The 16,705-nt window shown below is 44.3% G+C and overlaps 1 protein-coding gene across 1 annotated transcript in view; it reads right to left on the bottom strand.

Annotated features, from left to right (window-relative positions):
* SLC25A21 (solute carrier family 25 member 21) overlaps positions 1 to 16,705 on the bottom strand; it is a 355,138-nt gene that overhangs the window by 281,155 nt on the left and 57,278 nt on the right. The window lies entirely within an intron of this gene.

The raw sequence follows: 16,705 nt of genomic DNA, 5'->3' as shown, positions 1-16,705 counted from the left end.
AAAGAGTGTTAGATGAGTTGTGAGTTTTACAAACTTTTTCCATCTTATTTTTTCCTTTGACAGTCCACATTAAGAATAAATCGTCCCTTAATACAGGGAACTAATCTCATATACAAGTTCTTTGCTATGGAGCCCAATTTACAGACTTGGGTTTTAAAATATATGCAGACCTTTTAACTGAGGTCCCTTATTTCCATTGATAATATACTGTTGCGCAACTTGGACATCAATGACTGCTTTTTTTCATGGGCTAAGAATTACACCAACTACCTAAAATAAATCTTGTCTTCAGCACTCAGTAAATCATAACTTTTTCAAGGAGCCAAAATATAGCATTAGGGAGTTATCTAGTACTAGCAAATTGCCTGTCAAGAATGATGGGGGAGGTGGGGGCTGATGGGAATGGAGCCCCTAGTCTCCCCCTCCCTCCATTTGGGACCATTCAACCCCCCCCAGCATTTGGGATTTGGGCCCACTCCTCCCTCCCCACCCACTGGGTCGGGCCTGGGCCCACTCTTCCCCTCCCCATCCCTCCCCTTCCCTCCCCACCAAGGTGGGCCCAGGACTGCTCCTCCCCTCCCCCCTCCACCACGTTGGGCCTGAGCCTGCTCCTTCCCTCCCCTCGCTGTGTCAGGCCTGGGACCAAGGACTCCTTTCCCCCTCCCCCTGCCACTGCTTGGGGTCCAGGCCCATTCCACCCACTGCCACCTCTAAGGAGCGGGGGCAGTCAGGGTGGTGTTGGCTTCGTCCCCCTCAGCGCCATCACCACTGCCTCCAGGGAACAGGGCCAACCTCACCCCTTGCTTTGTCCCCATCGCCACATCCTGTCTGGATTGCTTTTGGAGCACTCTGATTGGTTGTTTCAGACAACCAAACAGAGTACAAATAAAGTGTTATGGACAGACAGATTAAGACTTTTATATTATTAGAATTTTCCTTAAACTGTTAACATGTAGTGGTAACTCAAGATGACAAAGACAAAACAACTCCATAATTAGAGGCCTTGCTTTTACATCTCATTTTGGTGAGTTAGCTGACTTCATTGTATCTGTTTCAAAAGTAAGACACATGCTTGACAAATAAATGAATTAAATTACCATGAAAAAAGAAGTGCTTTAGTACATATGATTAGACTGCAAAATTATTGAAAGTCAGAATGCACCTGTGTTTTCAACTAGTTAAACCTTTCCTTTAGTTACAAGAAACTGAGATGATTTAGCTAGATTCCAATCAGCTTAAACCCAGAATATTTTTTTAAATTGTAGCTATGTGGCCTTAAGGAAGGAGAATTTGTGCCAATTCCAAACTTGGAGTTGGATATCACAGAATTTTGATGCAATTATGAAGGTAATTATATCAATAATAATTGCAATGTGTTAGAACATGAGACACAAATGCCTTTATCCTTCTTTTGGATCATTTTTCAATCTCGTCTGCAAAGCGTGGGTCATGTAAAGAACAATGAAAACAAAAACTCCAGAAGATTTGAATAGGGGATATTTTTCAGGAAATCCCCTGAAGTCCTGAAGAATCCCCTCTTTAGTTTCAAAATCTTGCATCTGTTATCAGTAATAACTATTTTATAAGTAGGGTGGACATACAAACCAGTTTGGCCAGGACAGGCCTGGATTTCAAAGACCAGTCCCAGCCACCTAGTTAAAATTAAAACAAGAGTCCCAGAATCACAGGGCGTAGTCTAGTTGAAAGGCAGAGCAGTGCACCAGGCAGCTCCACCTCCCCACCAGACTGTGCCCACACCCCTGCCCATCAGCCTCTGCTACTGCCTGCAGCAGCACTGCTGACTTGATGGGGGAAAGTGTCTTGGATATCCCAGATTTCCTTATGGCCACCCTATTTATATGGTAATCAGAGTCCCTTAAGAAAGATGAGGATTTCCATTCTATGGCTCACAACCAACACTCTGCCAGTTCAACTAATGCTTGTTTTGAATTTCTTGTCCCATTACACAACATGGTGCTTTAAATATACCACCCTTTATATCTGGAGCACCCTATTTAACCCTATGGGTTAATTAGACATCATATTCTCTTTCAAATCAGTTTACAAAAAGCCACTTTTTCAGATAACATCTTATCACCTACCTTATCTAAGTCACTGTCTCCTATAATTTAATTTTAAGTTTAAATATCTATATCTGTATCTATATCTATATAATTTCTCCATATCTCGTGATTTTTTGCTACTGAAATTCTCAATGTCCCAAGATCTTTTCTCCACTCTTAGTTACTGGTAACTGCCAGTCTTAGACTGAAAATAATGCAAGTTTCTTTTAATAGTTTCTGTGTAAAGTACCATGGACTGCTGTGGTATTATACACATAAATAAGACTTTTTTGTTGTGGGAGCAGAGCTGCCCTCATGAAAATGATCAGAAATAGAAACTGTAGCATTTATGTCAAAAAGAAAGAAGACATTTGTATAAGGAGAGGTACACTTATCAAAATGGACACAGTCAGGATCAGAGGTGATACCTTTACTTCTTTGATTATGCCAGCCTCCCAGCCAGGCAGCTCTGGCTGCAGATATCACAGTGCTGCTGTCCAAAAGACTCAGCCTTAATATACTACAGAAAAGAGGGACAACCATCCAAGTCAAAGTGAGAAGCTAGCATGCAAACTGTAAATAAGTGTAGAGTTGCTGAAACTGTTGCTGAATTTTGAGAAGTGGCAGATTCTTCCTAAGTGTTCTTTTTAAGAATGAGTCTGAAACCAGAATTTCCCGTTACCAGGACAGTCTAGTATGACAGCAAAAAAATTGTTGCAAACCAGGTTGAAAAGAATGAAATTTCAGTGTGTCCCACAAAAAAGTACCAAAAAATAATTGATTCAAAGCCACTGAACCATTTTGTTTAATAGTGTCAAATTGTTTTGTTTTGATGATGCTGAAATGCTTCATTGTCACAAGATAAAAATATTTCATTTTGAATGTATTTTTCTTGATTAATTTTGCTTTGATGTGACATACAATATTTATTATAGAAATATTAAATAAATAGTAATGCGATATTTTTAATGTAACTTATACGTTGGTGCAAAATTCACAGATTTCAAAGATTTCATAGACATTAGGGGCTGGAAGGGACCTCATGAGATCATCAAGTTTAGCCTCCCTGCCATAGGCAGGAAGTCTGTAGGTATCAAATGATCCCAGCAAGATAAACATCCAAATGCCTTTTGAATGAGTCCAAAGAAGGTGCTTACATCACCTCCAGGGGGAGTCTGTTCCAGACCCTGGACACTTGGACTGTGAAGAAGTTTTTCTTTATGTTCAATCTAAATCAGCCTTCTAGGAGTTTGTGGACCTTGTTATTCCTTGGGGAGCTCTGGTGAACAGCTGTTCTCCCAGATCCTGATGCATTCCCCTTATGTACTTATAGGCTGCCACCAAGTCAACCCTGAGCCTTCTCTTCTCCAAGCTGAAGTGTCCCATGTCCCTCAGCCTCTCCTCATAAGGTTTGCTCTCTTGGCCTTTGATCATATGGGTGGCTCTCCTCTGGACTCTCTTGAGCCTATCCACGTCCCTCCTGAACAGGGGGGCCCAAAACTGGATGTAGTACTCCACTTGCAGCCTCACCAAGGCCAAGTAAAGTGGGAGAATGACGTCCCTGGTTTTGCTAGAGATGCAGCAATAGATGCATGCCATAGTTTGGTTAGCTTTGCCAGCCACGGCATCACATTGGTGGCTCGTGTTCATCTTGTGGTCAATCAGGACCCCCAAGTCTCTTTTGGTCATAGTGCTAGCGACCGCAGCACAGCTGAGCCTATAAGTATAATGCTGGTTGTTCCTTCCAAGCTGGAGCACCCTGCACTTCTCTACATTAAATGCCATCAGGTTTTGGTCCACTCACCTTGCAAAGGTGTCTAGGTCGATCTGTATCCCCAGTCTGTCTTCTAGTGTGGCCATCTTCCCCCATAGTTTGGTGTTGTCCACGAATTTTACCGGTCTGCATCTGATGCCCACATCCAGACCATTAATGAAGATGTTGAAGAGTAGCGGCCTAAGAACTGAGCCCTGAGAGACTCCACTGGTCACCTTGTGCTACGCTGATTGGCTCGCATCAACTAGTACTCATTGGGTCTGACCCTAGAGCCAGTTCCTCAGCCATTGGACCATGAGAGGGTAGGGACCATAGTTCTCCAACTTAACCATGAGGACATCATGGGAGACCAAGTCAAAGGTTTTCTTGAAAAGCAGGTACATAACATCAACCTCGTCTCCCTTATCAAGGCAATGAGTCACCTTATCATAAAAGGTGACAAGGTTGGTCAGGCAAGACTTTTCAGTGACAAAGCCATTTTGGCTGGCATTCAGAAGTTTGCCTTCCATTAGCTTGTCACTGATGGATCCCTTGATGATTTTCTCCAGGATCTTTCCAGGGATGGACATCAAGCTGACTGGCCTGTAGTTCCCTAGATCTTCCTCCTTTTTTGAAGATTGGGACCATGTTGGCTCTATTCCAGTCTTCCAGCACATCACCCAAGCGCGATGAATTCTCAAATATCTTTGCCATAGGGTGTGCTATGATGTCCGTCAGCTCCTTCAAGACTCTCGGGTGCATTCCATCTGGGCCTGTGGACTTATGAACGTCTAGCCTTTTGAGGGGTTCCTTCACCTGATCAGCATCAATTATGGTCCCATCTCCCACTCCCCGGAAGTTTTGCATTCCGTCTGACAGTGTGACCCCCTTGGGTGGGTGGAAAACTGATGCAAAGTATTCGTTTAGGAGGTTGGTCTTTTCTTGGGCATCAGACATCAGCTGCCCCATTTCATCTTGCAAGCGTCCAATGTTGGCTTTGTTCTTTTTCCAACTACCCACATATCTGAAGAAGAACTGTGGCGGAGCACCTTTGGGGTGCTCGCCATGTGGCAGGGGCTGCAGCAGGCAGGGGCAGAGCCCAGCAGGAAAGGCAGCCAAGTGAAGCCCCCCAGATCTCATTCAATGGGGGGAGGTGTGTGGCGGAGCACCTCTGGGGGTGCTTGCCACTTGAGGGCTCTCACAGGCTCTGAGGGGAGCCTGTTTTTGGAGAAGCAGCAGGGGAAACCTTCCCCAGGTACCATTTTAAGGGGGAAGGTGTGTAGCAGGGCACTGTTGGTGCCTGCCACTTTAAGACCTAAGCCAAACAGTCAGCAGGTGCCTGACTGTGGCAGCCATTTTAGATTCAGGGCTATCTACATAAGCAGAGCATTTTGCTGCTGGCAGGCCAGGCAGCAACATTGCCTGGCTGCAAGCTGCTTGTATTATTCTGGAGGTAAGGGAGGAGCTGTAGGGGATGGCTAGGAGGCTCCTGGTCCTGGTCCTGGGCATGACCTAAAACCGCACCCTGCCAGGAGTGAGTGGTGTGGTGGGGCTCTCAGTGGTGCAGCAGCCCCTGGGAAATTCCAGGCCAGTGATTACCCCAGTGAAAGGTGAGAAGGGGTGCCTTAACCCTAGCCCTCACCTTCAGGTGGGTTTGCATAACATCAGAGGCAGTTGGGGCCAGGCATAGCTATGGCCACCTGAGCCCTGTGGGGTGCAAGACCCCAAGGAGAGAGAGTGGGGGCCAAGCACAGTTATTGCCACCTGAGCCCACCAGGGAGGGAAGCCCCATGGCCCCAAGTGAGGGGGTGGTGTGGAGCCCCAGTGTAATATATTAGAGTTGCCCCTGGAAGGGGCCATAGCAAGCTTAGACCTGGTCAGGTAATTGGCTGGCCACTACCCCGGCGAGGGTCCTCAGGAGAGGCCCAAAAGATGGTATGTCTGCCACCCAAGGAATGGACTAGCTAAGCCTATGGCCTAAGGGGCCTGCTCAAAGAGGGAGCAAGGCAGGATGAGTCATTGATGCATGAAAGAGACCCTGTGAGAGAGGGTGGAGTGTGAGAGGCCCTAGTGAGAGGAGGGTGGTATGAATGTGTGTGTGACTGAGGCCTGATGACGAGGCCTAAGCTTGGTCCAGCTGTAGGCCAGAAGTACTGTAACATTTGGATGCCATCTGCAAGGCATGGGCTGTGGTTTAGGGAAGGTACGGAGCCACAGATAGCACCCCCTGGCATCGGGGCAAGGATGGGCAGCCTCCCGCCTTAAATAACATCTTAATTAATTAAGAACAAGGTGTGGCAGACAAGTCAGGTGGGTGGCGTGTCCAAAGCCAAGTGGGGAACCTAGCAGTGTGGCTAGGCGGGGAGTCCCACTTTGTCACAAGGAGTTTTTGTTGTCCTTGATTCCGATGGCTAGTCTGAGTTCAGTTTCTGCCTTGGTTTTTCTGAACTGCTTTCTACAGGTGTAGGCAAGTGTGGAGTAGTCCTCCTTGGTGATGATTCCCATTTTCCATTTGGTGTAGGCTTCTCTTTTAAGTTTCAGGAGGTCCAACCATTCTCTATTTAGCCAAGGGAGCTTTCCTGCCCACTGACTGCATTTCCTGCAGGATGGGATAGACTTCCCTTGTGCTTCTAGGATTGAGTTCTTAAGGAATACCATTCCTTGAGACTCCCCTTCCCAAGTGGACTAACGATACATTTAAAATGAAATATTTTTACTCCACTGAAGTGACATTTTTATTTTATTGAGGTGAGAATGCTGAAATATTTTATAACAAGCTGAGATGTAAAATGATGTTCATTTCAGATCTGAAATTAAATTCCCACCAAATTTCCCATTCAACAAAATGGTCAGAAAACTTTTAACAGAAAACTGTTCTGTTTAAATTGTTTTGATCATCTCTAGTTTCAATTTGAACACACAAACAGGATCCTGTGAGGTGGGGTGTAAACTACTTCATGGTAACTGCCCATGTGCCCTTTCTTACTCAGTGGGCGTGTCTACACATTGCCATATGGCAATATTGTTACTGAGCAAGTACTAAAAAATGGCACAGTAACCACCTATACCATGTTGTATTGGCAGCACATGCTTAAATTTCCCTGCTACATCATCATAGCAGCATGCTTCCCTCTTATAGCGCACCACTACAGCAACATAACTAGTGATCACGTGTAGACCTGCATGATCGCTATGTCACCATAGAGTGCCATATGGTGATGTAGCACAAAACTACATCTCCATAGGGTGATGTGTACACATGCCCAGGCAAACATTTAGTATCAGGCCCTCTTCACCAGAGATAATGATAACAATAATAATTTTTAAATTACCATTTTTGGGCCCCCTTTCTGTCCAGGCCTTGGGTCACTGCTGGGTTCACTCATGCCTGTGTCCAGCCCTGGGAGAAGGAACAGAGAGCTCGAGCTGGGAAAGGAGCGGTTTGTGGGCAGGGAACAGACTGAAACCCAGTGGAACTTGCCAATAGGCAGGGCCAGAGCTGGAGGGCCCTTCTAACTCCTGGAGAAAGGCTAATGGGGTGCTTTGCACATTTATTTGTTTGGATCAAGGATTATTGTACTGAGAGACTGTTTAAGTCTCTCCAATTTAACAGAGAGAGTTTACTAATAAATTATACCACTAATCAATTTTCTTAGCTTGGTATGCTTTCTTTTATAGCTATCCTAATTCCAGTCTGACAAAAATGCTAGTACTCAATTTATTGAAGGATCATCTTCACCGACTTTTAGACAATTCACCTTGCCATCATATCAGCAAGATGGATTCAATACTACAAATGTGTGTGAACATCATATTTAGCAGAAAAACAGACAAAGATAAAGAATGCCAACTCTTAACTCCTGCATGTTGCCAGGCCATTCATGTGCAGTTCCCCAAAATCCTAGTTTGAATATAATATATTGGCTCCCTCAGTATATACAGCAAAATAATTTTGACCAAATCCACTTGCCATTGTGGCTTCAAATAAGTGTAGTTAAATATATACACATCAGATTTACATTTTGGTAATTCCATACAATATCTAGAAAATAGACCCATTCTCTATGCATTAAATTTATCTTCATTACTGTGTTTGATTGTGGATACACACATATGCTAAGTATAGATAGTCAAAAAGCCTGAGGATGAATCAATTCAATCCTCACAAATTAATCTAAACCATGTGGATTAAGCTGATAAGCAAGTGAATAGACATTTACTTTTGATTCTGGAAATGCCCCACATGCCTGAAGTGGCCCAAGCCAGAAGTTGGGGCTGGTAGAGCACACCTCCCTGCTCAGTTGGAGCAGATAGCTTGGGCAAGGTTAGCCTGCACACCCTGTGAAGGTGGGGTTTGCGAGAGAGGAGCAAAGCAGCCTGGGATGCTGGAGGACTGTGAATTAAATTGAATCTGGAGGGGATCTGGGACAGAAGTTCAATAAACTGATCTAACCTAAATCATTTAGGTGTGATACTACATTCATCCAGGTTTATCTTAAACCAGTTTCAGCCATTCTGAAAGTGGATTATGTGCACTGAACTTCTGTTGTGTTAAAGATTTGAACTGGTTTCTGATCACTTATACTAGTTTATGTGTAAACCTTACAAGGAGAGGCTGAGAGACATGGGAATTTTCAGCCTGGAGAAGAGAAGGCTCTTGACTTGATTGCAGCCTGTAAGTCTCTAGCCAGAATATTTTATTTCTTTAAATTTGGCTTTATATATTTGGCTTCTTTTACCCTAATCACATGTGCAGAATTTTTACCTGTATATGAACACTTAGTCCAGCAAATTTTTCTAAATAAGAAGTTGCCTTATTCTTATGGTTCACATATCATTGTGGACATTTAAAGGGCTATCTAGAAAAATACCTAACTATGCAAAAATGTCTGCTTAATTTATTGATTCATTTTGGGTCATCATGGGAAACTTGACGCCTAAAAATATCTTACCCATAGGCTTTATGTTCATATTTCACATGTACAGAGAGTGACTGACTGTATTAGAGGCCCTTGGTACCTGCTGCTGCAGTTTCTTTAGCTCAGTATTTTTCTTGGATTCAATATGCAGCCAACTGGTTGTAATTGACCCTCTATTGGGACAAGTTAGGATACAAACATATGCCTTTCCTTTAAAAAAAAGAGGGAGAGAGAATGAGAGAGAGAGAAATACCATCAGTATTTATTTTAAGTTGCCTCCATTTCCAACTTTTCTGGCAGAAAGTCAAGCTTCTGTCATAATGCAGAACTCTATGTAAAAGCAGCTCCTGAAAAAAAGACTACACACAGAATTCAAACCTAAGTAAAATATAAAATGCAAGGGATCAGTAGAGTAATTTCTGCCTTGTAGGGTAGACAATGCACCTGAATATTATCATAAGATTTCCCCATATGAAATGCCAGGCTGGCATTTCTCTTTAGGGCAGTCATTAGTCAATTTGTCATACATCATGCAAACAAATTACTAAATTATAACTGCGGATGTGCAAACCTCCAATGATTCTTTACCTCAGGCCAAGTATTTCCAGTCTCAGCAAACTCGACACCAGGTTTAAACAGCAACATTAACAATTCCACAATGATCTCAATGAGAGTTAGGAGCTATGCCATGTGAAAATATGCAAATTACACCTAATTTTCAGTGTATGACAAAATTAATTTAATTTTTGGTAAACCTTTACATATAAAAAAATATATAAAACCTCATCAAGATTTTTGTCAGTTTACATATATTAACCTCTCTGAGGTAGCTTTTGCATTAAGCTTGATACATGTAACTGAAAATGGCCCATGTCTTGTTTCTATTAATGAGGTCACATCAACACTAGTTTCATTCTGATTTTAAGCAGGTAAAGTAAGCCTTCCCCTGAGTTCTGTAATTTCATGCTCAATGGAGTGAATGCTCTGAACCCCCCACAACATGAATACAAATTGGCAGGAGTCATTCTTTTAGACAACTTCCAGGTTTGCTTTGAAATCAAAGTAAAAAAAAGTTAAATGTTACTGAAGTTTGTTTATACACACTTTTTTCATAAAAATAATGTGTTTTAGCTTCATTGTGAGGATTATCAGAATGTTTCAGATTCTCAATCCCAGTAGTAAAATTAAATTAAAATATTAACTAATGAAGACTAACCCTTCTGCTGAGACAGGTAAGGGATCACTTCATCCCTCACTGAAAAGCACCAGTCTCTAGGGTGAAAAGCAACAACTGTTAAGCAGAGGATGGCAATACTACACAATTTTTAGGGTACATGAAGAATACTTTATTCAATTGCAACTGCAGAGGATATTTAAGTAGTGAGAATGTAATTGCCTGAACTAGAATTTGAACAGGACAACCTAGCCGACACTGATATGTTTATAGCTTAAATAGTCCAACAGGATCTTTAGTGAAAACAAGTATTTGGCAACTGGGAAAGATGACTCTGCCAGTGACTCAGTGCGGACAGCAGTGACAGTTTTCGCCTGATCTGGCCGGAGAAATCAATCTATTGCTGTGACCAAACACAAGTGCACAGCTGCATGCTGCTTTAAAAATGGCCGATCAGGTGAAAATCTGAACTCTCATTGCATGAGGGGTCAGATGAAAACGTTTCAAAATAGAGCATCTTCTGTAACTTGTGTCTGCACTGCCTGCCAGCCTGTTGCTGTTTTCAGAATGGGAAGGGGAAAAGGGAGAGGAGGGAGTTCAGTCTGGAGTTTTTTCAGCCCCCATGGAGGGTGGAGAGGGTGTATTGGAGACCCCCTGAGATTGGGGGCTACAATTCACCAACCCCACCCTTTAATGCCAGCTAGGAAATCCCTAGAATGAGCTTCCCTCTGCTCCCTTTCCGTGCTTCCCATTTTGAAACAGGGACAGGCTGGGAGACAGGAGGGGCTGTTGCTAGGTGAAATTGGCTTCAGGCTGGCAGCCAGCAGCTAGATTCCCCTCCCCCCTGGAACCAACAGTGAACTTCTGTTTGGTCCAGGGGATCATCATAACTCAGAACACTTCCTGCAATGTGTTCTCAGTTACAGCGGGGAACTTTACTTCTGCCTGCGCCCTGAAGCCAGTACTCAGAGGAGAGACTACTGCTTCCTAGATTACAACAGCACTTCTTGCATCACCCACATGTCCCTTAGAAGCCACTGTTCAAGGCACTAATCTAGCACAATCCTGCTTCATTTCTCATACTTTTACTATATAAATCTAAATCTCTCTAAGTTACTTAGATAAAAAAAATCACAATTCTCTGATAAACCCCCCAAAATCTGCAATTAAAATGAATAACCACTATATTTCTAGGTATCAATTGAACACAATGTTTTACTGATATATTTACATTTTTAAAGCAATTTGGAAGCCTACCAGTGCCTCAATCACTATATTAAAATAAATTCTAAGTACTTACACATTTTGGTAGTTTATTTTAGGGTTTTTATCATAGGAAATCAGGAGCTCCTTTAGCTCACCAGGATGCAGGTCCAGGCCCCTCATGCCCAACCCACAGCACCTTGGCCCTGCTGGTGCCCCTCACTCCCCGCCTACAGCCCCCTGGCCCCATTGATGCCGCTCACTACCCACCCACAGCCCCACAGCCCTGCTGGTGCCCCTCGCTCCCTGCCCACAGCCCCCTGGCCCCATTGATGCCCCTCACTCTCCACCCACAGCCCCACAGCCCTGATGGTGCCCCTCACTCCTCAACCACAGCCTACTAGGCCCTGTTGATGCCCCTCACTCCCCCCAACACTCTCCCTCAGCCCTCCTGCTGCTCCTGGCCCCTCCAACCATGCCCCCTGACCCCAGCAGGGGCTACAGGGCCAGGGCCCAAACCACAGATGCTGCCCATGGGAGGCAGTGGTTGCTTCAGCCCAAGCAGGGAGGCTGGCTCCTCCTTCTCCATGGTGCTATGGCCAGAGTGGAGCCCATGGTGGGGAGCAGGTGCAGGCTGCCCACTGTGTACTCAGGTGGGGGGTGGAGCCAGCTCCTCACTGCTGTGCACACTCCTGGGATGGCAGGGAGGGACCCATGCCTCCTAGATCTGTGTGCAGGGCAGAGGTAAGGATGGGTGTGAGGTATCTGCTGTGGGCTCAGGCACCCCACCCTGCTGCTGCCCTTCTCCAGGGCCTCCGCAGCCTGGCAGGTGCAGCAGGGCAGAGCAGAGCCAGGCAGGGAAGCTCTTCGCAGCCACTGTGAGCCCCATGCTGCCCTGGTGATACACCCCCCACCTGCCCCAGACCAGCAGGCATGGCAGCACAGGGTTGTGCCCCTTGCTGCTGTGGTGTGCACAGTGGGTGCTTCACCAGAGCAGCTCAGGACTCACAGCTGCCACAACAAGCTTTCCCACCCCACCTTGCTCTGCCCTGCCACACCCACTGGGTTGTGGAGGCCCTGGGGGAGGGCTGCAGAGTGAGCAGCCCACCCACATCCCCATCCCATGCCACATACAGATCTGGAGGACACATGCTCCCTCTGCTCCAGATCCCTGTTTATAACATTTTGCAGGACTCTGGTAGACAAACAATGTGGTTGTAAGTAAAGCACTGCCATTTTTACTTATCATAGGCTCCACCCAGCTGAAAACATTCATTACTTTAATCCTGCAATGGGCTATTCACCAGCAGACTTATCCAAGGGGAAGTAACCACTGCAGAAGTCCAATAAAAGGAAAAGACCCCCATTTCCACAGCAGGCAGTTATGGAGCAGTGCCCACATTCTGTAAATGAGATTCCTACCTCCAGCATACTGCAACTCCCTATGCTGGGTTCATCTGTCTGGCTAAGTCTTTCCATTCCCCTGCCCTGTCCAGAATTGAAGCTATGCAGCCCATAGGAGTTATGATGAACTTATGACTAGTATACTCCCTGCATGCAATCTAATAATGGAGGTTGGAAGGGGGAGGGGGTAGGAGGGGAGGAGGAAATTGAGGGAAACAAAGCATCTGATAAATTTTGTTTTACTGCAGCTTCTGTTATAGAAGAACTTTCTCCGTTAATTGTTGTTAGGAGTCTATGAATGGCCTAAATTTTGACAATTTTCCCAAGAGCTAGATTGCCATATATGGCTATGGTTTTTGATGAAGAAATGGACTCCACCCCTATGACAAAAGGCACTGGTAGTCATACAACACCAGTTCAGGTACTCCCATCTGCTACCAACAGAGAAACAACCTTCTGCAAAAGGAGCAGTCTCCACAACCACAGTCTCTTATGAACACACTTTTAATTTGCAGAGTGGACTACACAAACACTTCCTTGATCTATGTCAGAAGGAATACCACATAACCTCATGCCAAATGGCTTTTCTGCTTAGTTCTTACTTTGTAGACAGCTTGGGGAAATCAGAAGAATACCAGATTATGCAAAATTAGAAAAAATCTTTCTTTTTCTTAAACAGGAATTTATCCTCTTCCATGGATTTAAAGCTATAATTTGTTACAGGCAAGAGGTTTGTAAAAGCTGTGTTATCAAAGCTGGAATCATCAAGAAATTATATCAGAAGACACAGTGTTTAAGTATAAGTCTAATTACTGCAATCATTTCTTTTTTTGTTTCCTTTGCATAGATCCACTTAATCCCATCTCTTGGTGTGGGCAAAAGCTGACAGTTGCATGACAAGGAATGTTTCCCTTTGTAAAAGCCTACTTCCTCTCTGTGTAGTTTTAGCCTAATTGAAATGTTTCCTATTAAGCTCAATCAAGGCAGCAATTATCTAATTACTCACTTATGCTTTTCCAGCCAAAAATTGCTCAGGCAAGCATATTAGAATGCCTGCATACATATTTATTATTGTTTTTATATGTCCCTGTTTAGCTTTAAGCAACAATCGAACATTTCTTACAGTTCTTTTGTGCTGTTCCTAGTTCACTTTGCTGTTATTTTTATTAAAAAAGAAGTGTTCGGGTCATGGTATAATCAATCCTATGATGTATCCAGAAATATTATACTGGTTAGGTGATTTTTAAAAAACAAACAAAAAACAAAAACAACTTGCCAATACAACAGATGGACTATAGAAATGTTCAACATACCTTTACTCACATGAGCTATCCTTGCCCAATTAAGTATTGCAAGACTGGCCCCTTATCAGAAACATTTAGGTCTTTAAAATTAATTTATTTTTACAATTAAAAAATTAAAGATGAGATTTCACTCAACTGAGAGAGTCATTTTATACTGGCTCCATTAAAAAAATACAGATCCTGTATGTCTGATTTATTCTTCAAAAAATCCCTGAAATCAAGATCAGCATCACAGGTGGTCTGTGTATGCTATACTTAAATAAATTAGTAGCATCTCTCATTTAAAGAGAATTTTAGAGAACCTATGAGGTCAGCCACTATTAATTTCATATTGATGGATGTTACAATAACATATATTAGAGACTACAGTATATTAGCAAGCTGGTATTTCTCTGAATGGATAAAATGTCACTCACTCAAAAAATATGTTGTTTAGAGAAAAAATATGTTTTAAAGTAGTATATTTATTTTGTTTGAAAATGTTTATTTGTTTTTATTTTAACCATAGAAAACTGAGAATCGCCAACTTGCTGAGGAGGGCTTTAAAATAGGCAAGTCTCAGGAAGGGAGGGTAGATTTCACTGCTGTACACAAATCCTGTGGCCAAGATGACCCAAAGGAGGACTTTCAAGTAGGGGACATCCAGAGGAGTACCAAAGCCCTGAGGCACTTGAAGTGGGACAGAAAACTTGATGCGATTAGGGGTGAACTCAGGTGTGTTTATGAGAACACCAGAAGCATGGGCAACAAACAGGATGAACTGGCACTCTTGGCAGACAATGAATTTGACCTCATTGGGCTGACAGAGACCTGGTGGGGTGATACATATGACTAGGCAGTGGATATTGAGGGCTATAGGCTCTATAGGAAGGATCGGATTGGGAAGAAGAGAGGAGGTGTGGCCCTCTATGTGAAAGAGTGGTACACCTCCCTGCAGGTGATGTTTGATTGCAGGGAGAGGTCCCTTGAGACCAAATGGGGCTCAGGAGAGGGGAACCTGAAGGTAGGAGTATACTATAAGCCTCCCCAAGGAGAGAAGAGTGATCATGCATTCTCTGGGGAACTGACAGAGGCAGCCAACACCAAAGACCTGATTGTTATGGGTGACTTTGACTACCCTGACATCTGTTGGGAAGACCATTCAGCCAGCTCCAAGAGGTCAACCAGCTTCCTGGCAGCTATCAATGACCTGTTCTTGACACAGGCTGTGGAAGGACCAACTGGGGTAAAGCCACTCTGGACATAGTGGTGACCTGAAGATTGGAGGTGCTCTGGGTGACAGTGACCACAACCTGATTAGGTTCACCATCCACCGAAAGGCTGGGAACTCAGCCAGTAGACAAGAAATCCTAGACCTCAGAAGGGCAGACTTTAGTAAGCTCAGAAGTCTAGTTAGAAAGGCCCTTTGCAACCATTAACTTGATGACTTGGGAATTCAGGATAAATGGAGCTTCCTTAAGGGGTCAATTCTTACTGCCCAAAAAGAGGCCACCCCCACACAGTCAAAAAATGGGAAAGGGGCCAAGAGACCTGCTTGGCTTAACAGGGACATCAGGGAACTTTTGAAAAAGAAAAAAGAAGCATATAAGCAATGGAAAAAACAGTTCAGCATCCAGAGAGGAGTACAATCACATGGCAAGAGTTTGTAGGTATGAGATGTGGAAAGCTAAGGCAGGCGTGGAGATCAAGCTGGCATCTAAAATAAAAAACAACAAAAAGTCCTTCTATAGGTACATAGGGAGCAGGAAAAATAATCAAGCTCCACTGTGGGACCCCCACTGAATTCAGGGCGGGGGGGGCGGCAGCCCACGGTTGATCTCCACAAAAAGGCAGAGTTCCTAAATGCTTACTTCACATCGCTGTTCTTGAAATCAGATTGAAGCTGCTTACCTGTCCAGAGGCCCAGGGAAAAAAATCTTTGAAAAAATTGTCAAGGAGGTCATCAACCACAGGCTTGTAACTGGTGTGGCATTAAAAAACAACCAGCACAGATTTGTCGAGGGCAAGTCATGCCTAACAAACTCGGTGTCCTTTTATGACCAGGTAACTAATGAGCTGGACATGGGGCATGAGGTTGACATCATTTACCTACACTTCAGCAAGGCCTTTGATACTGTTTCCCATGAGATCCTGTCAGTTAAGCTGGAGGGTACTGGCTTAGACCAGTCTATAGTGAGGTGGGTTGGCAATTGGCTCAGAGGCCGATCCCAGAGAATTGCAATCAATGGGATGGCCTCATCCTGGAGGGCCATCTCCAGTGGTGTTCCCCAGGCATTGGTGCTTAAGCCCGTGCTCTTCAACATCTTTATCAATTATTTGCATGAGGGGGTGGAAAGCGCAATGATTAAGTTTGCACATGACACTAAACTGTGGGGAAATGTGGGCAAATCTGAGGTTAGGGTAAGGATCCAAGATGACCTCAACAGACTGGTCCTACGGGCTGAATGCAATCAGATGAAGTCCAATGGGGACAAGTGCTGGGTCCTTCATCTAGGTAGGAAGAACCTTCACCATATCTATACGATGGGTGGTGGTCCACTGGCTGGCACTGTATCTGAAAGGGACCCAGGAGTGACAATTGACCAGAAGATGAATATTGTATGAGCCAATAGTGCAATGAAGTCACCAGCAGAGCAAATAGGACTCTGGCGTGTATCAGTCAATGTGTTGCCAATGAATCCAGAGAGGTGCTCCTCCCCCTCTACTTGATGTTGTTGAGGCCACAGCTGGAGTACTGTGTCCAGTTCTGGGCACCACACTTCAGGAAGGATGTGGATAACCTCGAAAGGGTACAGAGAAGGGCCACCCGGATGATCAGGGGCCTGGAGGATAAGCCCTATGAGGAGAGACTCCAGGAACTGGGTTTGTTCAATCTGAGCAAGAGA

The sequence above is a fragment of the Alligator sinensis genome, unplaced genomic scaffold (assembly GCF_000455745.1).
Source record: "Alligator sinensis unplaced genomic scaffold, ASM45574v1 scaffold280_1, whole genome shotgun sequence".
Classification (NCBI taxonomy): domain Eukaryota; kingdom Metazoa; phylum Chordata; order Crocodylia; family Alligatoridae; genus Alligator; species Alligator sinensis.
This window is presented reverse-complemented; position numbering and strand designations above follow the sequence as displayed.